Here is a 27,205-nt window from a genome sequence, read left to right as displayed (position 1 = left end):
AGACAGTATATATGTTTTTTTATTTTTTTTAAACACATGGATCCCTTGTATAGGCGTATGTCGGTTTGGCAAGCCTGCGATAAAAACACGCAGTACGGCTGCCATACGGATTACATACGGAGGATGCCATGCGCAAAAAACGGTGACACACCCTGCCTACGGAGGAGCTACGGACCACTATTTTCGGGACTTTTCAGCGTATTACGGCCGTAATATACGGACCGTATTTGCATACGCTGAGTGTGACGCCGGCCTTACATTCTGCAGAATCGATCTCCCTGCACTGCTGCTGTGCAGCCCCTGAGCAGGCGGGGGGCCCGGTGCCAGCAGTGGGCCCCCGCCTGTCATCGAAAGATCAGCTGTACCAGCATTTATCCCATACAGCTGATCGCATTGATGGGAGAAGGAGTGCTGCGCTCCTTCTCCCATCATCCCCCTGTCAGTGTCGGTGTCTGACGTCGCCGACACTGACAGCGGGCACGATGACGTCACTGCCCGGCGCCCGCTGTCAGGAGATCAGCGGGAGCAGCGCAGGAACCAGGATGAAGAGAGGTGAGTATTTATTTATTTTTATGGGTGCTGCTGCCTTATTAAAGGGTCTGCCTATGGGGGGCTGCCTTATTACAGAGTCTGCCTATGGAGGGCTGCCTTATTACAGAGTCTGCCTATGGGGATCTACCGCCTTATTACAGGGTCTGACTATGGGGATCTGCCGCCTTATTACAGAGTCTGCCTATGGGGATCTACCGCCTTATTACAGGGTCTGACTATGGGGATCTGCCGCCTTATTACAGAGTCTGCCTATGGGGATCTACCGCCTTATTACAGGGTCTGACTATGGGGATCTGCCGCCTTATTACAGGGTCTGACTATGGGGGTGCTGCCTTATTACAGGGTCTTACTAAGGTGACTGTCTTATTAAAGGGTCTGACTATGGGGGGCTACCTTATTACAGGGTCTGACTATAGGGGTGCTGCCTCATTACAGCGTCTGCCTATGGGGGCTGCCTTCTTACAGGGTCTGACTATGGGGGTGCTGCCTTATTATAGGGTCTGCCTATGGGTGCTGCCTTATTACAGGGTCTACCGCCTTATTACAGGGTCTGCCTATGGGAGTGCTGCCTCATTACAGGGTCTGCCTTTGGGGGTGCTGCCTTATTACAGTGTCTGACTATGGGGCTGCCTTATTACAGAGTCTGACTATGGGGGTGCTGCCTTATTACAGGGTCTGCTGCCTTATTACAGGGTCTGCCTATGGGGGTGCTGCCTTATTACAGGGTCTGACTATGGGAATCTGCCGCCTTATTACAGGGTCTGCCTATGGGGGGCTGCCTTATTACAGGGTCTGCCTATGGGGTGCAGCCTTATATTACAGAGTCTGCCTATGGGGGTACTGCCTTATACTACAGAGTCTGCCTATGGGGTACTGCCTTATTACAGAGTCTGCCTATGGGGTACTGCCTTATTACAGGGTCTGCCTATATGGGGGTGCTGCCTTATTACAGTGTGCCTATGGGGGTTGCCACCTTATTACAGTGACTGCCTATGGGGGCTGCCGTATGCTATAGAGTCTGCCTATGGGGAGTGCATTATACTATATTGTGGACTATTTGGTGCATTATGCTACTGTATATGGAGGCTTTCTAGGGGGCCATCATACAGTATGGAGATTAGTGTGCGGGTCATTATACATTGTTGGAGACATCAGTTTGGGGGCTACTAAGGAGTCAGTATACTGTGTGGGTGCATTATACTGTGTATAAGAGAGCATCATACTGTGTATAAAGGAGCTGTACAGGCAGGAGACTCGGGACATTATTAAATGTAAAGTGGGCACTTATTGCTAAAGGGGAACTCAGGTTACTGTGGCTATCAAAGGAGCACACAGGGCAATATTATTAGGGGGCAAAATATGGGCACTGTTTTCTAGGGCACATGCACCTGGCATTACTATATTGTAGAAAGTTGCTTTAGAATTTAGAAGGCACAGAGAATCACACAGCAGGTGCAGTAATAGGGACACATACGGCAGCAGCGGCTCAGTATTGGGGTATCAGGGGCAGTAATAGGGACACATGCGGCAGCAGCGACTCAGTATTGGGGAATCAGGTGCAGTAATAGGGACACATACGGCAGCAGCGGTTCAGTATTGGGGAATCAGGGGCAGTAATAGGGACACATACGGCAGCAGCGACTCAGTATTGGGGAATCAGGTGCAGTAATAGGGACACATACGGCAGCAGCGGCTCAGTATTGAGTATCAGGTGCAGTAACAGGGACACATACGGCAGCATCGGCTCAGTATTGGGGTATCAGGTGCAGTAATAGGGACACATACGGCAGCATCGGCTCAGTATTGGGGTATCAGGTGCAGTAATAGGGACACATACGGCAGCATCGGCTCAGTATTGGGGTATCAGGTGCAGTAATACGGACACATACGGCAGCAGCGGCTCAGTATTGAGTATCAGGTGCAGTAATAGGGACACATACGGCAGCAGCGGCTCAGTATTGGGGTATCAGAGGCAGTAATAGGGACACATACGGCAGCAGCGGCTTAGTATTGGGGAATCAGGTGCAGTAATAGGGACACATACGGCAGCAGCGGCTCAGTATTGGGGTATCAGGGGCAGTAATAGGGACACATACGGCAGCAGCGGCTTAGTATTGGGGAATCAGGTGCAGTAATAGGGACACATACGGCAGCAGCGGCTCAGTATTGGGGTATCAGAGGCAGTAATAGGGACACATACGGCAGCCGCGGCTCAGTATTGGGGTATCAGGTGCAGTAATAGGGACACATACGGCAGCAGTGGCTCAGTATTGGGATATCAGGGGCAGTAATAGGGACACATACGGCAGCAGCGGCTCAGTATTGGGGTATCAGGTGTAGTAATAGGGACTAGTGTTGAGCATTCCGATACCGCAAGTATCGGGTATCGGCCGATATTTGCGGTATCGGAATTCCGATACCGAGATCCGATATTTTTGTGATATCGGGTATCGGTATCGAATCAATAGGGATGTGGAAAATAAAGAATTAAAATAAAAAATATTGATATGCTCACCTCTCCGGCGGCCCCTGGACTTCACGCTGCTATCCGGGAGGCTTCTTTGTTTAAAAAGCGCGCCTTTCGGACCGGTGAATGACGTCCCGGCTTCTGATTGGTCGCGTGCCGCCCATGTGACCGGCACGCGACCAATCAGAGGCCGAGACGTCATTCGCAGGTCCTCAATTCCTAGAATTAGCAGTTTTGTGAATGAGAATGACGTCGCGGCTTCTGATTGGCCGCGTGCCGCCCATGTGACCGGCACGCGGCCAATCAGAAGCCGCGACGTCATTCTCATTCACAAAACTGCTAATTATAGGAATTGAGGACCTGCGAATGACGTCGCGGCCTCTGATTGGTCGCGTGCCGGTCACATGGGCGGCACGCGACCAATCAGAAGCCGGGACGTCATTCACAGGTCCGAAAGGCGCGCTTTTTAAACAAAGAAGCCTCCCGGTTAGCAGTGTGAAGTCCAGGGGCCGCCGGAGAGGTGAGCATATCAATATTTTTTATTTTAATTCTTTATTTTCCACATCCCTATGGATCCCAGGGCCTGAAGGAGAGTTTCCTCTCCTTCAGACCCTGGGAACCATGAGAATACCTTCCGATATTTGATGTCCCATTGACTTGTATTGGTATCGGATATCGGTATCGGCGATATCCGATATTTTTCGGGTATCGGCCGATACTATCCGATACCAATACTTTCAAGTATCGGACGGTATCGCTCAACACTAATAGGGACACATATGGCAGCAGCGGCTCAGTATTGGGATATCAGGGGCAGTAATAGGGACACATACGGCAGCAGCGGCTCAGTATTGGGGTATCAGGTGTAGTAATAGGGACACATATGGCAGCAGCGGCTCAGTATTGGGATATCAGGGGCAGTAATAGGGACACATACGGCAGCAGCGGCTCAGTATTGGGGTATCAGGTGCAGTAATAGGGACACATACGGCAGCAGCAGCTTAGTATTGGGATATCAGGTGCAGTAATAGGGACACATACGGCAGCGGCTCAGTATTGGGGAATCAGGTGCAGTAATAGGGACACATACGGCAGCAGCGGCTTAGTATTGGGGAATCAGGTGCAGTAATAAGGACACATACGGCAGCAGCGGCTCAGTATTGGGGTATCGGGGCAGTAATAGGGACACATACGGCAGCAGCGGCTCAGTATTGGGGTATCAGGTGCAGTAATAGGGACACATACGGCAGCAGCGGCTTAGTATTGGGGAATCAGGTGCAGTAATAGGGACACATACGGCAGCAGCGGCTCAGTATTGGGGTATCAGGTCCAGTAATAGGGGCACATACGGCAGCAGTCGCTCAGTATTGGGGTATCAGGTCCAGTAATAGGGACACATACGGCAGCAGCAGTGGCTCAGTATTGGGGTATCAGGGGCAGTAATAGGGACGCATACGGCAGCAGCGGCTCAGTATTGGGGTATCAGGTGCAGTAAAAAGGGCACATACAGCAGCAGTGGCTCAGCATTGGGGCATCAGGGGCAGTAGTAGGGACACATACGGCAGCAGCGGCTCAGTATTGGGGTATCAGGTGTAGTAATAGGGACACATACGGCAGCAGCGGCTCAGTATTGGGGTATCAGGTCCAGTAATAGGGACACATACGGCAGCAGCAGTGGCTCAGTATTGGGGTATCAGGGGCAGTAATAGGGACGCATACGGCAGCAGCGGCTCAGTATTGGGGTATCAGGTGCAGTAAAAAGGGCACATACAGCAGCAGTGGCTCAGCATTGGGGTATCAGGGGCAGTAGTAGGGACACATACGGCAGCAGCGGCTCATTATTGGGGTATCAGGTGCAGTAATAGGGACACATGCGGCAGCAGCGGCTCATTATTGGGGTATCAGGTGTAGTAATAGGGACACATACGGCAGCAGCGGCTCAGTATTGGAGTATCAGGGGCAGTAATAGGGTCACATACGGCAGCAGCGGCTCATTATTGGGGTATCAGGTGCAGTAATAGGGACACATATGGCAGCAGCGGCTCAGTATTGAGGTATCAGGTGCAGTAATAGGGTCACATACGGCAGCAGCGGCTCAGTATTGGGGTATCGGGTGCAGTTATAGGGTTACATACGGCAGCAGCGGCTCAGTATTGGGGTATCAGGGGCAGTAATAGGGACACATACGGCAGCAGTGGCTCAGTATTGGGGTATCCGGTGCAGTAATAGGGACACATACGGCAGCAGCGGTTCAGTATTGGGGTATCAGGTGCAGTAATAGGGACACATACGGCAGCAGCGGCTCAGTATTGAGGTATCAGGGGCAGTAATAGGGACACATACGGCAGCAGCGGCTCAGTATTGGGGTATCAGGTGCAGTAATAGGGACACATACGGCAGCAGCGGCTCAGTATTGAGGTATCAGGGGCAGTAATAGGGACACATACGGCAGCAGCGGCTCAGTATTGGGGTATCGGGTGCAGTAATAGGGACACATACGGCAGCAGTGGCTCAGTATTGGGGTATCAGGAGCAGTAATAGGGACACATACGGCAGCAGCGGCTCAGTATTGAGGTATCAGGGGCAGTAATAGGGACACATACGGCAGCAGCGGCTCAATATTGGGGTATCAGCAGGATGAGGAGTTTGTTCAGCTTGGGAATAGATGGTGAAGGGGCTGTAATATGAGAAGTGAATTTTGTCTTTGTTGTATTCTCTGCAGACGAGTCCTAGCTGGAAGAATTTGTCATGTCAGTCTGGGCCAGATGGAAAAGACGGGAAAAATGAACGATTCCATCAGAAAGAACGTCAGCGGTAAGTCATTATCTGTAACTGTGCTGTGATCTGCTATATGTTCTGTAGGGCTGGTATCTAGCACTGACCATATGGCGGTAATATCCATGTTGGTCTTTATATAGAGATTATTTTCAGTAACAGAACGGTCATCTGCTGGGGTTCTCCTCCACTATTAGGGTGCGTCACTGAGTTGTAATCAAGGTTACCTGGAGAGGGGCCCACTCAGAAGTTTTGCCCCCCCCCCCCCCGAACCAAAACCCTAGCTACGCCTCTGCTTTGTTTCCATCCATTTCTGGGTGGTTCTTGATCTATGTTTCGGTCATTGTCCTGCTGGAAGACCTAGGATGCAAACCCAGCTTTGTGACACTGGGCACTACATTGCGGCCCAAAATCCTTTTCTTAATGTTCAAATTTCATGATGCTTTGTACACAGTCAAGGCACCTAGTGCCAGAGGCAGCAAAACAACCCCAAAATATCTTTGAGCCTCCACCATATTTGACTGTAGGTACTGTGTTCTTTTCTTTGTAGGCCTCATTCCGTTGTCACTAAACAATAGAATGATAAACTTTACCAAAAAGCTCTATTTTGGTTTCATTTGTCCACGAGACACTTTCTCAGAAGGATTTTGGCTTACTCATATACATATTGGCAAACTGCAGTTTAGCTTTTGTATGTCTCTGTGTCAACAGTGGGGTCCTGGGTCTCCTGTCATAACTTTTCATTTAATTCAAATGTCGATGGATAGTTTGCGCTGACACAGATGCACCCTGAGCCTGCAGGACAGCTTGAAATTATTTGGAACTTGATTGGGACTGCTTATCCACCATCTGAATTATCCTGCGTTGCAACCTTTCATCAAATTTTATCTGCCATTTACATCGAGGGAGATTAGCTACAGTGCAATTGGTTTTAAACTTCTTGATCATGTTGCTTACCGTGGACAAAGGAACATCAAGATCTCTGGAGATGGACTTGTAACTTTGAGATTGTTGATATTTTTCAAAAATGTTGGTTCTCAAGTCCTCAGACAGTTCTCTTCTCCTCTTTCTGTTCTCCATGCTTAGTGTGGCACACACAGACACACAATGCAAAGATTGAGTCAACTCATTCCCTTTCTATCTGGTTTCAGGCATGATTTTCATATTGTCAACTCCTGCAACTTGCCACAGGCGAGTTTGAACGAGCATCAGATGCTTGTAAGAAAGTTGTTTACCCACAATTGTGGAAAGGTGCCAACAATGTTATTTGGGGGGTTTTGTGTTAAATTATGTCCAATTTGCCATTTTTCTCTGTTTTTTTTGTGTTGTTCCAAAACACGCAAAGGAAATAAACATGTGTATAACAAAACATGTGTAATTGCAATAATTTTCTGGGAAAAATACTTCATTATCTGGAAAAATGTCAAGGGTGCCAACGAGTGATGAGCGAATGTGCTTGAATAAGGTGTTATCCTCCATGCTCGGGTGCTAACCGAGTGACTTCGACGTGCTCGAAAAATATGTTCCGAGTCCCCGCAGCTGCATGTCTCGCGACTGTTCGGCAGCCGAAACATATGCAGGGATTTTCTGTTTGTTAGGCGATCCCTGCATGTATTGTGGCTGTCCAACAGCCACGAGACATGCAACCACGGGACTCGAACATATATTTAGAGCACGCTGAAGTCACTTGGTTAGCACCCAAGCTTGCTCAGATATTACCTGATCCAAGCACGTTCGCTCATCACTAGTGCCAACACTTTCGGCCATAACTATATGAAGACAGGCATAATGAGGAAAATACACTCACTGTTTGTTCACATTCCGAACTTACCCTTAAAGGGTTATTATTTTCCCCGATCCATAGGATAGACGATAACTTGCTGATCGCTGAGGGTTTGGCCACTGCAATTATCCCAATATGGGGGCTGTGGAATCCCGGGATCCAGGCTCTGCAGCGGCATCTCGAATAAAGCTGAGGTGCTCATACTCAGCCTTCACCTAATTCATTGTCTATTGGAGAAACTCACGTAGACATGACTTTTCTCAAGACTATTAAAGTAGCTCATTACTACTCATGTCAAACCACTTTGGTGCCATGCATGCTATTGGCTACAGCATTTAAGAGGTTAAAATTCCCAGTATCTGAGTTCTCTAATCCCAGCTGCAGCCTGATGTTGACTATATATATTGGAGCCAATAGTCACTAGTAACGGTGGAGCCATTCGTTCTGTACTAACACCATAGCTGTGCTTTTATGTTATGGTGGTTGGTCTTTAATGTTACTGAAAATGGCTCAATGGATTGTCCCACTGTGGAATACCCCTTTTTATTACAAAAGTCTTCTAATAATAAGATTATAACAGTTTGTCCAGTTGCTGCAACCTTCCACAATCATTGGAGTACCCTGACAGTAAGTGTTCAGTTTTCCTACAGTGCCTCCACAGGTGAAATAGGGTATTACACAATTTCCATTAATATCAGTGAACTGTAGGTGTAATGCATGGACATGTCGGGTCCTCCAAAGGGAGATACCACTCTTTGTAGTTGCTCTCCACTCATGGATGATGGTTCTAAGTAATGGAATATATACAGTATCTATATCTAAAGCAATCAAACAGTTAATCGTGCTCATAGACTGCAATCAGCATTCACCATCTGAAAATGCCTCCACTTGTCAGTTTAGGCAGATTAATGATATCCACATGCTATTTGTATACACAAAGCCAACACATTAAAAAAACACATTGATTAATAGGCATGAAATGTCTGACTCACAAACCAAACTCACTCAAGAATTCGCATCACTGAGGTTTTGGATGCATGAAATACAAGCATACAATAAAAACAGGAGCTTTTCCATGTGGCAAGGAAACCCGCTTCACCCCGAGCATACCCTCCGCTCACTCACAGGCAGGATCTGCCACCATGCAACTGGTAGCAATCAAGCTAGACATTGCAGAAGCAGGAACACTAAATTTAGGTTTTACTACCTATAATGGAGGATTTATGGAACGCTTTAATTGGCAGTCTTGGGACCGAAACCTTTTTTGCCGGGGAACAAAAACATCATTCTGGACATGTTATATGAAGCTTTCCTTTTAGCGGTCTGAAAAAAAAATGCAAACGAGAAATGAACTTTAACGATGTAATATCCCCTCTCAGAAATGTTGGGTTTAGACGTCAAAAGCTTCTTGGAAACGTGCAGCTTTCGGTTCAGTCCCATCTCCTTCGACCTTCCCTTTGTGGGACGGCATTAGTTTCAGCAGTGCACTTTGTGTCATAAAGTTACCTTTATTTTCAGCACCAAAAATAATAATTAAAAAAAAAAGACATAAAACATAATTTCCAAACTTCCCAGATTGTCGGGGAAAGAGAAGAAGAATGGTCGTCTACCTGACAGAGCAGGCAAGTCTGTGATTTTCACTTGGTGGTCTTTCTTTTGGTAGGTCACCATTATGTAATGGGTATTGACCTACACGATACAAGCATATCTATAGGCACGTGGCCATGTTGGATACTGCAGCTCAGCTTATTCAACTGAGCATGGCCATAAAGATATGGATAATTGTGGGTTGGGTACGGTTATTATTATTCTGGTGATCATGCATGGAAGGATGAACATCAGTGGCATAACTTGAAGTTCGTGCGCCCCAATGTAAAATCTCCAACATGGTCCCCAACTCTTACAAGTCATTAATAGGATTTGTCTTCTCATATGTGTCAAAGGGAACTTTTCAACTCCCGTAGGCTCCAGATTCAGGGTGCGACTGCAGCCCCAGCATCCAGTGTAGTTATGCCTTTTGATCCTGCGCTATTACCATACACATGTATGAATGAGATAAGCCAATGTTCCCTCTAACACTGACTGTCTGGAATGCATATATTGTATATAAATAATTTAATTAATAGTATTAAAAGTAATATTTCACATAATTTTTAAAGGAGTTGTGTAATCTTCATAAAGGGTACCTGTTTTCTGATTCATGCTAGCCAAACAACGGTGTAAAGCTGCTGCAGTGCAGTATAGCGCAACCTACACCAGGGTATGCTGGTGAGGGAAAAGAGGCTGCACACACCACTGAGCAGCAGCACAAGCGAAAGAGTGGTCAGACGAGCCGAGTCAGAAACAGTCAGAACAAGAAGTACCAGAGGTCACAGCAATACATGTGGTCAAATACAAGCCAGAAGTCAGAGCCAGACAGGAGCAGATATAACCGAAACTAGAGACAGTAAAACAGGTCAGAAGACAAGCAGGGTCACATACGAAGAGGTCCAAGAACAGGGAGGGAACACTAAAAGAAAACACTGAGTCAAGATGGGAACAGGGGAAAACAGAGACATGGGTTCAAACAGCAAACGCAGCAGGACCGATCAGAGCAATCAGTCACCTACAGCAGCACTAGGCAAAAACTATAACTGACATCGCCTGCAGGAAGCAGCGGCAATAAATAGCGAACCTGAACCCAGACAGAGGCTGAGAAAGGTCATCTCTTGACATGACCAGACCGGGAAAAAGGGAAAACAGGACTCATAACCCAGTCTGGATCATGACACACGGGCAGCATGAACCGGAGCCTGGTTACCCAATTGCTTCCAGGTGTATTTTCCTCTGAAGCGCTCTGCTGTGGACCATTCTGGTTGTCTCTGTTAGGGGGCAGTAAGACGATCGCATAGATGATTGTATGGTAGTGCAAAGACTGGCCAGCTGCTCTCCTCACCTAAGTGTGACAGCAGCATAGAAATACAGGCTGTAACGATTGAGTCAGGGGAGCTGCCGGCCAGTCCAAGAATTGTGAAACGATAGTTGTTCGGGTTGTACAGCCGTCTGACTGCGCCCTTATAGTAACACTCTGGTTGGTCCTAGTCATAGGGACTCGCACAATGGTACTAGACGTAAGGGCTTTATAGCGAGCTCTGTTTATAGGACCCACCCATTACATTGGAGTTTCTTGGCTTACACTTTTAAGTATTGCTCAGGTGATAATTCCATGATATGTGCAATTCTAAGGAAATCCTGATGACCTGATCTGTTGGTGGCTCGTTGGGGAACACTGCCTTATTGAGGCTATGCCATGGAAGAGGGCTCATTTTGGGCTCCTCTCCCTTCCGTTATCTATTGGTAATCCCATGCTGCTCCTTGTAAAGGAGAATGGAGCAGCTATCTTATGGCAGCCTAGCCTCTCATAAAGCACCGGAAATTTCATATGACTCTCCTGAACACTAGACTTCCATTTAGAGAAGACTTGGGTTTAAAACTAGTGGCACTGGGTTAAAATCCCCAGAAGTGAGAGAGGAGTTCAGGGTTGATCCCTACCGTATAGTGGGGGGGGAAGGTAAAACCATGTTGCACCCCTCCTAAATTACCACCCACTGATCTGACAACTGCTCCATTTGGTGATGTAGGATCGGATTTTTTAGGTTTTCCTTAATTATTTCTGTAACCCCCCATCCGTGATGCAATGTAATCCACACACATGCGTGGCCGACTCTGCCCAGCTCTTCTCTCTTTTAGCGGCTGCCATCCTCCGGTGTGTATCGCAAATCGAGGGTCAACAATCATCAGCTTTACCATATATATTGCATTAAATGTGATTCCAGAGAGGAGAAAAAGGAAGAAAGAAAGTTCTATGGTAGTAAATATTGTTGGCACCAGCTGTAGGGGCAGGTTACCAGATGTATCGCACATTACACACAATGTGCTTTCAATGTGTTTTCAGTTCACCTCTGCAACCTCAAATCTCCTTGCTGGGGAAGATGCAAACTGTGAGAATGAAAACAAGCCATAATAAGCACAGATCCTGCCATGCTCCTTGGAAAATAGAAGTAAGTAATCCGGTGTGGTTGCAATGGACTTTCTGTAACCACAGAGAAACTCGGTAACTTAAAATAACTTTTTTTTCCATTGAAATTGCATCTAATTTTTTCTTTTCCGGCAGTAACATAAAAAAAAAATCCCAAAATAATTAATATAAAAAGAACATAATAATAATAAACACATGTAAAAGTATAAAAGAATATATGGACGATATGGACACAACTTGATGATCTAACTATAGGAATGTGTTTGGCGGGGTCTGAACCTTGATACTCCCAAAAATCCACAAAAAGGATTGTGAAGCAACGTGACTTATATCACAAATCGGACATTAATTGCATAGTCCCAGAAGTCGCCATTCTTCCCAACTAGGCCATTGTTCATTTTTGCCTTTTTTTCCCCCCCCCCATTCTTCGAGAGCAATAACTTTTTGTATTTTTCAGTAGGAGGGATGATTTTCTTTTGTGGGACAAGTTAAAGCTTTAAATCACACTATTGACTTCACCATGTAATGAACGGAAAACTGGGAAAAAGAAATTACAAGTGAGGTGGAATGGTTAAAAAAGTGGCATTTCCACCATTTTTGGAGGTTTTGATTTTACAGCATCCGTTGTTCAGTAAAAATGGCCTGACAACATGATTCTCCAGGTGAGTGCGAATACGGTGTTATCAGACTTATGTCATTTTTCAAAATATATTTTTGTGGCTAAATAAAATTCCGAATGTTTTGTGTTGCCATTCTCCGAGACTTGTAATTTTTTATTTTTGCAGTTTTTATTGTGTTTTTGGCTGAAGAGCTGCAACCTGAAAACGTCAGCTTCGATCTTTTTTTTTATCCATATAAGGTTGTTTCCCGAATGGGTTCATTCATTATATATTTATTATATATTTTCATGGATCGGACTTTTAGAGATATGATGATACTAAATATGTTTACTTTTTCAATTTTTTATTCCTTTATTTTGACAGGGAAAAAGGGATAATCAATTGTTTTATTTTTTTTTTAGAAAGATTTTTTAATTTTTACTTGATTTTTTTTTAGTCTTTTCAGGGAACATGAATCTATCACAATGTACAGTGAAAATCACAGTATCCTATGAAGTCTAGTCTGCGGCTGGATTTTACAAGAATACCAAAATTGTGGCACTTGGGTCTTCAATAAGCCCAGGGCTGTCATGGCAAACCATCGGCACCCAGCAATTGCATCAACAGTGTAAGTAAAGTGGCTAAACAGCAGCAATCAGAGCTAGCTCAGGTTGCTGCTGCTAGAGTCTGATGTTGGCTGTATAACACAGCCAGCACTCACTGTGTATAGAGCAGGCCCAGCTCCGCAGCCCGCTCCCTACAAGTTGTACAAGTACACGACACATTAGGAAGGAGTTAATGTATGATAGGTGAGATTGCCAAATTTCAGATTTTCGAGAACAGTGCCCCATCTCACGGTACAGGGTTTGGAGACATGGTTGCGCATGGGCAACTCTCTTCATTCACTTCTGTGAGAGCTTTAAACATTGCGGAGCGGACCTACCTGTTATTTATACAACTCTAATAGGACGAAATGGCTAGGGTTGCACGTGTGCAGTCAACTTTTCGAACAAAGGTGTGGCCGATAGTTTGGCCGGCAGCTATCTAGCCCAATTTTTCCATACACAGGATCTCTCAGTCGAGTGCTCCTGTGTTCTCTAAGGGAGAGCCATGGTATTTAGCATGGCAATATTGAAGTAGGGGTATTATGGTCTACAGGTGCAAGGAAAAGATAGCGGATAGAGTGTATGCATAAGTCTGCAGTAATCTTCTGAGCTCCCCCTAGTGGTGACTGCTGGCGGACAGATATTTATCATTTAACTCAGAGGGGGAATTTATAAAGTGTTTTGCACCAGTTTTCTGGGATAAAAAAAATCACAATTTTAGCTTCACACTAGTAGTGATGAATGAGCAGTAAACTGCTGGGTGCTCGGTACTCGAATCAAGCAGGTCGGATTGCTCAGGTGCTTGACTCGCCCATCACCATTTCATACCCTTTTGCAGAAAAATTTGCATCTTTTTGCTATTTTACGAGACTCTCGGCACTTTTGGGTGGGAAAGCAGGTGTGGTTGGCAGTATAAATAAGGATTAAGCCAAATGTAAACTTTTTAACAAGTTGTACAAAAACGTCACAATTTTCCCCCAGTAGGGGTGAGGTGTAAGAAGTGTAGGAACAACCCAAGACAGAAGTGTTCTATGTCAACATGCGCCAAAGTGTAGGAACAACCCAAGACAGAAGTGTTATACGTCAACATACGCCAAAGTGTAGGAACAACCCAAGACAGAAGTGTTATACGTCAACATGTGCCAATGTGTAGGAACAACCCAAGACAGAAGTGTTATATGTCAACATGCGCCAAAATTTATCAAACACTTTTTCATAGTTGGACATGTTTGGTGCAAATTACGACAAAGCGCCCACAAGAGAAAGTGATTTAAATAATCCCCCCTTTTCCCCTATGTCTCTACATGAACTTATCAATAATAGTCAATGTGCCGCAGTCAACAAGTGATACAATCCTGAGGTTTACAACAAGGCGCTTGGTAAATGTGAAATGTAAAGAAACAGTAGGGGGTAAAACAAGGGGTTTTCCTTCCTGACAGGTCCGGGTCAAGTACGCCTGGCATTGGTGTTGTAGACTCTAAATAATGTAAAGAAAAGGTTCCTTTAAGTAAAAAAAAAAACGGAGATCAGATGTAGTTTTGGGAATATGACGTCATTATCTAGCGTCTCGAGAGTGAGGAAGGCAACAAAAGGCCCCAGTGTACAACAAGGTGGAAGTAAAGAGAAAATCACTGCGTGGAAAAGGCATTATACAGGAACTACGAGGGGGAGGGGAGACGTTATATGATATCCTCACACAGTAATACTAAATAACCGAGCCAGGAGTCAGGAATAGATATATTAATATAGTATCCTGTCTCTGTATGATGCTATATTATATACATAGTGTAATGTGATGCCATTTATTGTATCATCTATCACATATCTATTTATCTATAATCGCTCAACTATTTATCTACAGTAACTTAAAAAAGTATTCATACCCCATGAACAGATTAGATATTAGAAAAAACTTTTGGACAGTGAGGGTGATCAATGAGTGGAACAGGCTGCCATGAGAGGTGGTGAGTTCTCCTTCAATGGAAGTCTTCAAACAGAGGCTGGACAGACGTGTCTGAGATGATATAGTGAGTCCTGCATTCACCAGGGGGTTGGACACGATGACCCTGGAGGTCCCTTACAACTCTAAAATTCTAGGATTCTTAACTTTTCCAATTTTTTTTCACCTTGTACCCAAAAACTTAAATTTATTTCTTTGGGATTTTGTGTGATATCAACACAAAGTAATGAGCATGTGTAAAGTGTAAAGGAAATTATACCCGGTTTCCTAAATATTAAAAAAATATAAATCTATAATTGTGAGGTGCAATATCCGGCTCCCCCAGAGTAAATCAGCATCCAGCCAATATAGTTTAATGGCGATAAAGTGCAAGGGGGCCCACCCTGGCTCACGGGCCCCATAGCGGCCGGGTAGCTGTGCAGGTAGATCGAGTCTCCCTGCTCTGCCACATAGTTTAACTGCGCATGCCCATACAGTTATCACCAAAAAATTATCCTGGGGTTTAAGTTGGTATACATGCAGCACATAACCACATGTTCACATTGGCAATTTAAACAGACAAAAGAACAAAATGAACAAAATGATAATATACTCTGCTGTAACTAAATAAGTAAAAAAAGTACAGTTAACAACAGCCTAGCTCCAGGTGGACCCTTCAGAGTTCGGGGCCCGTGGAGACCGCAACCCTCTGCCTCTGCTGGAAGGTGAACATACACTCCAATCTCAAGTCTTTTCCAGCCTCTGACAGGTTTTCCTCCAGGATTGCCATGTATTGAGCTCCATATCATCAACTCTAACCAGCTTCCCTGTCCCTGCTGAAGAAAAGCCTCCCCACAGCATGATGTCACCACCACCATGTGTGATGGTGGGGATGGTGTTTTCAGGGAGATATTCAGCATTAGTTTTCTGCCATTTGCTTTTAGCACAAAAAAAATCTACTTTGTTCTCATCTGACCAAAGCACCTTCTTCATTATTCTATAAGTATCCCCTGCATGACATGTGGAAGAAGGTGCTCTGGTTAAATGAGCCAAAAGTAGAAGTTTATTGGACCTACATGCTCTTGTAGATGGCTTAGGAGTAGTGTTGAGCATTCCGATACCGCAAGTATCGGGTATCGGCCGATACTTGCGGTATCGGAATTCCGATACCGAGATCCGATATTTTTGTGATATCGGGTATCGGTATCGGAAGTGTAAAATAAAGAATTAAAATAAAAAATATTGTTATATTCACCTCTCCGGCGGCCCCTGGACATCTGCGCGAGGAACCGGCGTCCGGCACGGCTTCTTTCTTCAAAATGCGCGCCTTTAGGACCTGTGGTATGACGTCCCGGCTTCTGATTGGTCGCGTGCCGCCCATGTGACCGCCACACGACCAATCAGAAGCCGCGACGTCATTCCTCAGCTAAAGTCCTAGAATGAGCGCCTTTTAGGACCTGAGGAATGACGTCGCGGCTTCTGATTGGTTGCGTGGCGGTCACATGGGCGGCACGCGACCAATCAGAAGCCGGGACGTCATTCCACAGGTCCTAAAGGCGCGCATTTTGAAGAAAGAAGCCGTGCCGGACGCCGGATCCTCCCGCTGATGTCCAGGGGCCGCCGGAGAGGTGAATATAACAATATTTTTTATTTTAATTCTTTATTTTACACTTTAATATGGATCCCAGGGCCTGAAGGAGAGTTTCCTCTCCTTCAGACCCTGGGATCCATGAGGATACATTCCGATACTTGATGTCCCATTGACTTGTATTGGTATCGGATATCGGTATCGGCGATATCCGATATTTTTCGGGTATCGGCCGATACTATCCGATACCGATACTTTCAAGTATCGGACGGTATCGCTCAACACTACTTAGGAGGGTTCATTCTACTGACTGATTTTCTTTAATACTGTTGGTATTGCAGGTGCTTAAATAAATAAAAAAATGATAGATGGATGGATGGACGGATGGATTTTTACCTTTTGCAGTCAATGAGGTGGAGATGGAAGAGAAGTCTAACTGGCATCTCCTATCCCAGGGCTTGGAATCATGTCCTCAGTGCTGAGGGTTGTCAATCAAACCAAATTGGCAGAATAAGGGCACAGGCAATTTGCCTTCTCTGCCATCTCCTTCTGTGCAAGAAGGTAATTAGCACGTGTTGCCATAAGAAAGCACAGAAGGGGCCCCATTTAGCGAGTGGCCAAAAACTGGCAAACACCTGGCAGGTTATCTTCATGGATTGGAAAATGGTAGGTGTAATGTCAAATCAGCTGTTACTAATATGACAGAAAAATAATTTTTTTTTGTTTTTTATTTACAACATTTTTTACTTAAAACCTGGTAAATTACAGTAGGTTATATCTATTAGGTTATATCACTAGAATTACCGCTCTGTACGTACTGCACAATATCTATACGTATGGCGGTGATCGTGTCCAAAGTGGTAACCTTCGACCTGTACATTTATACATCTGTAAAAGGTTAAGTCCTCCATTCCCTACAGTGAGCTTCTTGTTAAAGAGACGGCACCGAGGCTCAGCCATAAGAGAAAGCTGAACTTTTCTCCCCAGCGACTTCTCCGCATGTTTTCTTAATAAACCCACTCTGGATATGACCTTCCTGTGTTCTATGTCTGGCACAGAACTCTACATGCCTTATCTGCTTTCATGGGCTCCTTGTGAGACTTGGGTTACCCTTTAAGGTGTGAAGTCTCCAGTGCACGACAGACACTTAAAGAGTAACTATAGTTTATATCTATAATATATATATATATATATATATATACATATATATATATATATATATATACATACATATACTGTATATATATATATATCAATAATAGAAGTGTACCTACGTTAAAAATTATAGACCTCTACATTCTTAGTGGGAAAACTTTCAAATTCCCCACTACCCCATTTTTGATTATATATATACAGTATATATATATATATATATATATATATATATATATATATATATATATATACAGTATATATATATATATATATATATATATATATATATATATATATATATATATATATGAAAATAAGTATTTGATACACTGCCAATTTTGCAAGTTTTTTCACCTACCAAGAATGGAGAGGTCTATAATTTTTTATCATAGGTCCACTTCACCTGTGAGAGACAGAATCTAAAAATAAAACCAGGAAATCGCATTGTATTATTTTAAGTAATTCATTTGCATCTTATTGCATGAAATAAGTATTTGATACAATAAAAATTGAAGACCCATCTTCAAAGCTCTTACTGAGGTAAGGAGGTTGTTGGCCAAAATCTTGCAATACATGACCCATCCATCCTCCCTTCAATACGGTGCAGTCATCCTGTCCCTTTTGTAGAAAAGCAACAACAAAATATAATGTTTCCCCCACCATGCTTCACGGTTGGGACGCTGTTCTTAGGGTTGTATTCATCCGTCTTCTTCCTCCAAAAAGTTCTATTTTGGTCTCATCTGACCACATGACCTTCTCCCATGCCACCTGTATAATGCAGATGGTCATTGGTGAACTTCAAATGGGCCTGGACATGTGCTGGTGTGAGCAGGGGAACCTTGTATGCCCTTCAGATTTTTAATCCATGACAGTGTAATGTGTTACTAACATTAATGTTTGTGACTGTGGTCCCAGCTCTCTTCAGGTCATTGACCAGGTCCTCCAATGTAGTTCTGGGCTGATTCCTGACCTTTCTCAGAATCATCCTTACCCCATGAGGAGAGTTCTTGCATGGCGCTGCAGACTGAGGAAGATTGACAGTCATCTTGTGTTTCTTCCATTTTTAATAATTGTGCCAACAGTTGTTACCTACTCCCCAGGCTGCTTGCCTATTGCCCTGTAGCCCATTCCAGCCTTGTAAAAGTTTACAATTTTGTCCCTGGAGTCCTTAAACAGCTCTTTGGTCTTGGCCATGGTGGAGAGGTTGGAGTGTGTTTGAGTGTGTGGACAGGTGTCTTTTATACAGGTAACGAGTACAAACAGGAGCAATTAATACAGGTAATGAGTGCAGAGTAGGAGGCTTCTGACAGAAAAACTAACAGGTCTGTGAGAGTCAGAATTCCTGCAGGTTGGTCAGTGATCAAATACTTATTTCATGCAATAAAATGCAAATTAATTATGTAAAAATCCTATAATGTGATTTCCTGGTTTATATTTTTAGATTTTGTCTCTCACAGGTGTTCCTCTAGCTCCTCCCCTCTCCATAGAATGTCTGTGTCTGTTCCTCTAGCTCCTCCCCTCTCCGTAGAATGTCTGTGTCTGTTCCTCTAGCTCCTCCCCTCTCCGTAGAATGTCTGTGTCTGTTCCTCTAGTTCCTCCCCTCTCCATAGAATGTCTGTGTCTGTTCCTCTAGCTCCTCCCTGTTATGATCAGGTGACCTTGGAGCAGCATGAAAACTTTCACTGGAGTAGGTGGTAACTATACTGACCGCAAACCCTGATCTTATCACCGCAACTAGAAGTAGCCGTGAGGTGTGCCTAACAAAACCTAGACACCTCGACACAGCCGGAGGACTAAATACCCCTATAGATGGAAATAGGAATTTCTACCTTGCCTCAGAGCAGAACTCCAAAGGATAGGCAGCCCCCCACAAATATTGACTGTGAGTAGTAGAGGAAAAGACACACGCAGGCAGGAAACAGGATAGCAAATGAGGCACACACTAGCTAAATAGGAAAGGATAGGACAGGATACTAAGCGGTCAGTATTAAAAATCCTTTCAAAAATATCCACAGCAGAAAATACAAAAACTCCACCATCTAACTAAAGATGTGGAGCGTATATCTGCAACTCCAGAGAATCCAACAAGACTGAGAAAACACTGACACAGTCTAAGCTGGACAAGAGAAAAACAAAGGAATAGCACAGAATATAAGCACACAGCTTGTGTGCCACAGAAAAAGAAACAGACACTTATCTTTGCTGAATTGGCAGCTAAGCAGGAGAAGCCAGAAAGTGATCCAACACTTCACAAGAAACATTGACAACTGGAAAGGACTAATGAATCCTGCACACCTAAATATCCCAGTCAGAACTGCAATCAGCAGATACACCTGGCCAGGACTGCGACTCAGAGACAACTGCATTCCCACCTACAACCACTGGAGGGAACCCAAGAGCAGAATTCACAACACCTCCCCTTTCCATAGAATGTCTGTGTCTGTTCCTCTAGCTCCTCCCCTCTCCATAGAATGTCTGTGTCTGTTCCTCTACCTCCTCCCTCCTCCATAGAATTTTCAAAGCACCAACTGTCATCTCCTATCTCAGTAATGGGGAAATCTGTCTTCTGAAAAAGTAGATATCTCTGATAAGATATATTACAAAGTTGCTTAATTTTGTGCATATTATTGGTTTACAGCATATATACACTTTCTTTAAAGTCTTTATTGCTTTTCACAGGTTGCACAACACTAGAACGAACTCCTAAACATAAATCCTTAGTCTTGTCCAGGCGCTATCTAAACAGAACAGACCCAGGTTACTCATATGTGGCTGAGCTATCCCCAGCTCGGTCAAACAAAGCAGCTATTGTCCATGGCAACCACTGATGCTTGTGGTTCTCTGCCCACGGCCTGTGCAGACTTTTCTCGGAGAGGGATTCTGGCTTGTCGCTCTCTATTCGACTCCATGACACATCCAGTCTGGTCAGCTTCCCCCAGCTGACTGCCTTAGATGAACACCTAGCCTGTTTATATGCCGAGTTAGCCTGGTGCCCTAATCAAAGCCTGCAGAGCTAGGATTTAACCCCTAGCCTACATGGCATTTCAGCACATTCTGATTTTGTCGGCAATTCCATCTCAGCGACTCTGCCTATAGTAGTATATTATTAGAAGAATAAACCATAAATAATACCTAATTATTGAGGTTTGAGTTACTCTTTGCCCAATTTCTTGATCCGGGTGTTAATCCCCATCGGTCTACCATTCTATTAATTGTCATATACAGCCCTACGATGTGCCGCATGCAGGGCCGGCTCCAGGTTTATGGGGGGCCTTGAGCAACATAGTCTTTGGTTTTGATTTTTCCTCCTCACCTACCAAGAGCTATAACTATTTTTATTTTTTCTGTTGATAGAGTTCTATTGCGACTTGTTTTGCAACTTTTATTTTGTGGTCATACGACTTTATGATCTCTATTTATTCCATTTATTGGGAGGCATATAGCCAAAAAAAACAACAGTTTTGGCATTTTTCATTCTTCTTTTCGTTTTAGCGTTGTGTTCCATACACGGGACATATATTCTGAAATTTTATTATTTTGGACTGTTACAGACCCACCGATACCAAATATGTTTATATATACAGTTAGGGCCAGAAATATTTGGACAGTGACACAATTTTCGCGAGTTGGGCTCTGCATGCCACCACATTGGATTTGAAATGAAACCTCTACAACAGAATTCAAGTGCAGATTGTAACGTTTAATTTGAAGGGTTGAACAAAAATATCTGATAGAAAATGTAGGAATTGTACACATTTCTTTACAAACACTCCACATTTTAGGAGGTCAAAAGTAATTGGACAAATAAACATAACCCAAACAAAATATTTTTATTTTCAATATTTTGTTGCAAATCCTTTGGAGGCAATCACTGCCTTAAGTCTGGAACCCATGGACATCACCAAACGCTGGGTTTCCTCCTTCTTAATGCTTTGCCAGGCCTTTACAGCCGCAGCCTTCAGGTCTTGCTTGTTTGTGGGTCTTTCCGTCTTAAGTCTGGATTTGAGCAAGTGAAATGCATGCTCAATTGGGTTTAGATCTGGAGATTGACTTGGCCATTGCAGAATGTGCCACTTTTTGGCACTCATGAACTCCTGGGTAGCTTTGGCTGTATGCTTGGGGTCATTGTCCATCTGTACTATGAAGCGCCGTCCAATCAACTTTGCTGCATTTGGCTGAATCTGGGCTGAAAGTATATCCCGGTACACTTCAGAATTCATCCGGCTACTCTTGTCTGCTCTTATGTCATCAATAAACACAAGTGACCCAGTGCCATTGAAAGCCATGCATGCCCATGCCATCACGTTGCCTCCACCATGTTTTACAGAGGATGTGGTGTGCCTTGGATCATGTGCCGTTCCCTTTCTTCTCCAAACTTTTTTCTTCCCATCATTCTGGTACAGGTTGATCTTTGTCTCATCTGTCCATAGAATACTTTTCCAGAACTGAGCTGGCTTCTTGAGGTGTTTTTCTGCAAATTTAACTCTGGCCTGTCTATTTTTGGTATTGATGAATGGTTTGCATCTAGATGTGAACCCTTTGTATTTACTGTCATGGAGTCTTCTCTTTACTGTTGACTTAGAGACAGATACACCTACTTCACTGAGAGTGTTCTCGACTTCAGTTGATGTTGTGAACGGGTTCTTCTTCACCAAATTAAGTATGCGGCGATCATCCACCACTGTTGTCATCCGTGGACGCCCAGGCCTTTTTGAGTTCCCAAGCTCACCAGTCAATTCCTTTTTTCTCAGAATGTACCCAACTGTTGATTTTGCTACTCCAAGCATGTCTGCTATCTCTCTGATGGATTTTTTCTTTTTTTTCAGCCTCAGGATGTTCTGCTTCACCTCAATTGAGAGTTCCTTTGACCGCATGTTGTCTGCTCACAGCAACAGCTTCCAAATGCAAAACCACACACCTGGAATCCACCCCTGACCTTTTAACTACTTCATTGATTACAGGTTAATGAGGGAGACGCCTTCAGAGTTAATTGCAGCCCTTAGAGTCCATTGTCCAATTACTTTTGGTCCCTTGAAAAAGAGGACGCTATGCATTACAGAGCTATGATTCCTAAACCCTTTCTCCGATTTGGATGTGGAAACTATCATATTGCAGCTGGGAGTGTGCACTTTCAGCCCATATTATATATATAATTGTATTTCTGAACATGTTTTTGTAAACAGCTAAAATAACAAAACTTGTGTCACTGTCCAAATATTTCTGGCCCTAACTGTATATATATATATATATATATATATATATATATATATATATATATATATATATATCTTATATATATATATATCTTATATATATATATATATAATATTTTGATTTGCATTTTGTGAAAAGAGGGGCTGATATGAACTTTTAGATTGCTTTATTTTTTATATTATTAATTTTTTTATTATTATTTTTACTATTTTTCTTCTTTTTTTTACATAGTTTTCTGGTCCTCCTAGGGGACTTGAGCCTGCGATCACTTGAGCCTGCAATCTCTTGATCACTTGCGCAATACTCTGCAATAATGTAATATTGAAGTGTATTGCAAAGTACACAAACATGGCAGACACAGAGGCCTGTCACAATGTCATCGGCGGCCCTTGCACCGGTGGCCTTTCTAAGGGAAATTTCCAACCTCTTAAATGCCGCTGTCACAATTTAGCATCTAAGCGATTAAACTGCTGTGATCGGAGCAGTGGGTACATGTACGGCGGATGTCGCCAAATAAAACCTGGACAGAGAGGGCCCCCAACAGGACCATGGCCGCCAGCACTTGTATGGGCTTGACAGCCTTGGCCCCATTCTTCAATTATGACAAAATATTCCTTTATCCCAGAAAAAGTCCATTATACAAAACAAATCTCCACACAGATCACAAATCTACCCTGACCAACTACAACACCCAGTGGATCACCACTGTACTTTTTAAGAAACTCTATGGATGCCTTTATTGCAAATTTTGGTCAAATGTGATAAATTCTGTGGTGGCCTTTATTGCAAATTTTTGGTCAAATATGCCAAATTTCCCATAGTCTTGTTTCTGCGGAGGGAGCCGTGATCATTAGCGACTTCTCTTACGATGCTAGTGCTATATAGAAAAAGCATCTTAAGAAGTTTAGACTTTTGCAAATAGGTTTTTGCGGCAATTTAGATGTAGTTATAGGTTGATTAAAGAAACAGCTCTAGGAAACTTTAACAACTTTAGTAGCAAGTCAAAAATCAGCATAGTAAAAAATTAGACTTAATTAAAAAAAACAACAAACATGAAAAAACCCTTTTTTTCCATGTAACGTGCGTTTCTATTGCATTTTTATGACTTTGTTAATGTTTTGGGAGTTTTCTTATGTCTTATGTGTTTTTTTTTGTCGTTTTTCATATCACAAATTGTGGACTTAAGAGATTTCTTTTTGAATCACGTGATTTGTAATGTGAAAAGAATCCTATCAAAATCTTTTTTTTCAATAGAAAAACACCACAAAATTCCACCGCCGAATAATGCCACCAAACACCAAAAACAAAAGAGCCACCAAACACCAAAAACAAAAACGCACTTGCAAATCCATCTCAAAGGAAAATTGTCTTAGTTGCCCATAGCAACCAATCCGAGATTGGCTTTCATTTCTTAAACCGGAGTGATGACTTGAAAGCTGACCTGTGATTGGCTGCTAAGGACATTTTTTGTACTTAGCAGCCAATCACAGGTCAGCTTTCATGTCATCACTCCGGTTTAAGAAATGAAAGCCGATCTCGGATTGGTTGCTATGGGCAACTAAGACAATTTTCATTTTCATTTTTTTTAATATAGTTTCAGCCTATGTAACTAGGATTGTTGACCATAGCAACTGATCAGCTTTCATATTCAGAGCCGCACCATGGCAACCTGACTGGTTGCTATTGATATTTAACCTCTTTTTGAAGCCAATGTGACCGTCTCCGTATATCTCTTGTTTTTTTGTCGCCATTTTCTTTTTGATTTTTCCATCAATAAAGCTGTATAAGGACTTGTTGTTTCCAATGTGGTGAGCATGGATCACTTTTTATGGTATGTTGTTGAAGGGTGATGCGGTGTCTGATTAAAAAAAAGCAATTCTGAAAAAAAAAAATGTTTGTTGTTTTTTTTGTTTTTCTTTTTGTTTACTGTACTCGGTAATAAATTTTGTATATACATAAATCGCACTTTTATGGACACAATGAAACTAAAAAGGTGTATTTTTTTATTTCTCTATTTTTAAATTAGATTTACGGTGTATATATATATATATATGTTGACAAATTTTCACCTTATTTTTCATTCCTCTACAGTATTTGTACCAGGTTTGATCACTTGTGCTATATACTGCAACACTTAAAGAGTTACTCCCGATGTCACGGATGGATACTGCCTGTAAAAACAAACACCTTTGGCAATTTACTGCTTATTAAAATTTGTAGATATTAACATTTTTTTTGTTTACAGCTCGTTGCCGAGGAAACCGACCACCGCAAGTATCTAGCTTGTAAGCAATGTACTGAACCTGGCCAGTATTAGTAGGTAACAGCGCTATCCAGCCATCCTGGCCAGCTTTAAAAAAAAAAGTATTGATATCTCAACGACGACTGAAAATTTTAGCAAGCAGTAAATTGAACATTTGCTTGTATTTACAAGGACTATCCAACAGCATCCATCTATGAAGATGGGGAATAATAACACTTTAAGTATTGCAATATACTGTATATTCAAAATTATATTCTCAGATGAAAACCATCCACAGGCTGGCAGGACCGAGATGGCAGTGATGAGGCCTTCAGCAGGCTCTCATCTGGGTGGTAACCATACCCACAGTCAGTCATAGTGGCAGCTAAGTGGTTAAATAGCTGTGATCGCTGCTTATAGAGGCAGATATGATTCCGACTCAGGTACTGATTCTGCTCCATGCATGCAAACCTTGGCATGGTAGTACAGTTTCATCCATATGCGCCAAGGTGTTAAGATGGAAGATTTATTAGTTAAAAAATGCAGAGAATGATCCAATTATATGATGTAATATGATAGATATTAAGTCTCCGGCTCGGATGGAGTGCAGTCTAGCGGCCTTGCGATGGGTCACTTACTAACACTCACCCTCTGGTTTACACATCACCATTCATCCCAATCAGCCATGACACGGCGCTACGTAAAATATAATCCCATCTGGATGATAAAAAGCGAAAAGAGTCATTTACCAAACATTGCAGGAAACCTCCTCCCTCCGCTTATTAAACCTAGCAACAGCCTATGTCATCTGTCAAAATAACGCGCCTCCAATCTCAACGTCCTAAGACGAAGACCTGGACTTCCCCGACACATCATCCGTTACTAAAGCAGTCATTGACGTTCATGAAAACCGGGTTACTAGACTCCAAAGATCTGTCAGCTCCAGCTGAGTCTGCCATACGTAACTGAGGAAAATTCCTCAAGAATAAGCAACACGCTCGCTCTGCTGCACCTCGTCATAACGCAAAAATAAAAAACAGCCGCCATACATGAAGACAAGTCGTCAACAGATGTGACAGCTTAGTAGTAAAAAAAAAAAATGAATATTGATGTAGCAGAGATGACTTTGTCATTCTTAGTGCATCATGATACTTTTAGATATACGGAAAAGTTACAGATTACGTATGGATGTGATATCACCAGATGACAGACTCGGGTCTCCTACATCTGTAAACTTTAAAGTCAAAGTTTTCCGGGAAAAAAAATCCCTGAGAACTCACCGAGTCTGCGGAGTGGGAGAAGTCATAGATCCGTGAATGGGGACTTTCACAAAGCAGCAACAGATGGAGGAGGCTGGAGACAGGAAAGACTTTTTCGGATGCTCGGTTGGAGTTTTCAGGAGCAGCGACCGGTAGAAATGTCTATGTGTAGTGTGGATGTTCCTCTATGAACCGGTGGTAAATGTGGATATATTGCAGAGTCCCGTGCTTCTGGATGGAGAAAGAGGTGAACTGACTCAGTCGCTGGCAGTGGTCTCAGCCCAGAGTATGAGTCTATCCTCTTCTCCAATCATAGATGAGGGAAAACCGACCAGAGTCCTCCCAGACTGAAACTTCCACAACTGCAGCATCATATACCCCACAGACCACCACACAGGAGCCTGGAAAACAAACCCCAGCACGCAAGCTCAAAAGGGACCGAACGTGGACTGTAGACATTCCTCTGTAGAAAGACGCAGAGATAAAAGCCGACAAAAGCACAAAAACTAAAAGAGATAAAAAGCAACAAAAAAAAAAAACATAAAATGGTAAAAAGAAAGAAAAACGCAAGTGTGAAAATTAACATTTATAAAAATTTACTTTAAGCCTATATACTATTAAGATACAGATTCAAAAAGCATAAATAACTAATCTCAGCCAGAAGCATTGCTATGCCTACTTCTCCATCAATAATATCCAACAAAATCAAAAAGATATACTATTATAGTTTATCCATGCAATAAAAGGGAGTCAAAATAATAAAAAATGCCTAAAATTTAATAATAATAAAATAATAACAATAATAATAATAAATGCCAAAAATCCAATAATAATAATAATAACAATAATAATAAATGCCTAAAATCTAATAATAATAATAACAACAGTATTAATAATAATAATAACAGTATAATAATAGTAATAATAATAATAATAAGAAGAAGAACAATAACACTAATAATAATAATAATAAGAACAATTAAGAATAACAAAGGCTATTGTTACTTTC

General features: G+C 43.0%; 1 protein-coding gene across 1 annotated transcript in view; it reads right to left on the bottom strand.

The window, feature by feature from the left end:
* Window positions 1-26,479, bottom strand: part of ERG (ETS transcription factor ERG) — a 315,956-nt gene extending 289,477 nt beyond the window's left edge. The window contains exon 1 of the mRNA XM_069760741.1: window positions 26,218-26,479. The gene's annotated coding sequence lies outside the window, so the exon portion shown is untranslated. The remainder of the gene's footprint in view (window positions 1-26,217) is intronic.
* Between the last annotated feature and the right edge of the window lie 726 nt (window positions 26,480-27,205).

This window comes from Ranitomeya imitator, chromosome 3 (assembly GCF_032444005.1).
Source record: "Ranitomeya imitator isolate aRanImi1 chromosome 3, aRanImi1.pri, whole genome shotgun sequence".
Lineage (NCBI taxonomy): Eukaryota > Metazoa > Chordata > Amphibia > Anura > Dendrobatidae > Ranitomeya > Ranitomeya imitator.
The sequence above is the reverse complement of the archived record's forward strand: the minus strand, read 5'-3'. Positions and strand labels throughout refer to the sequence as shown.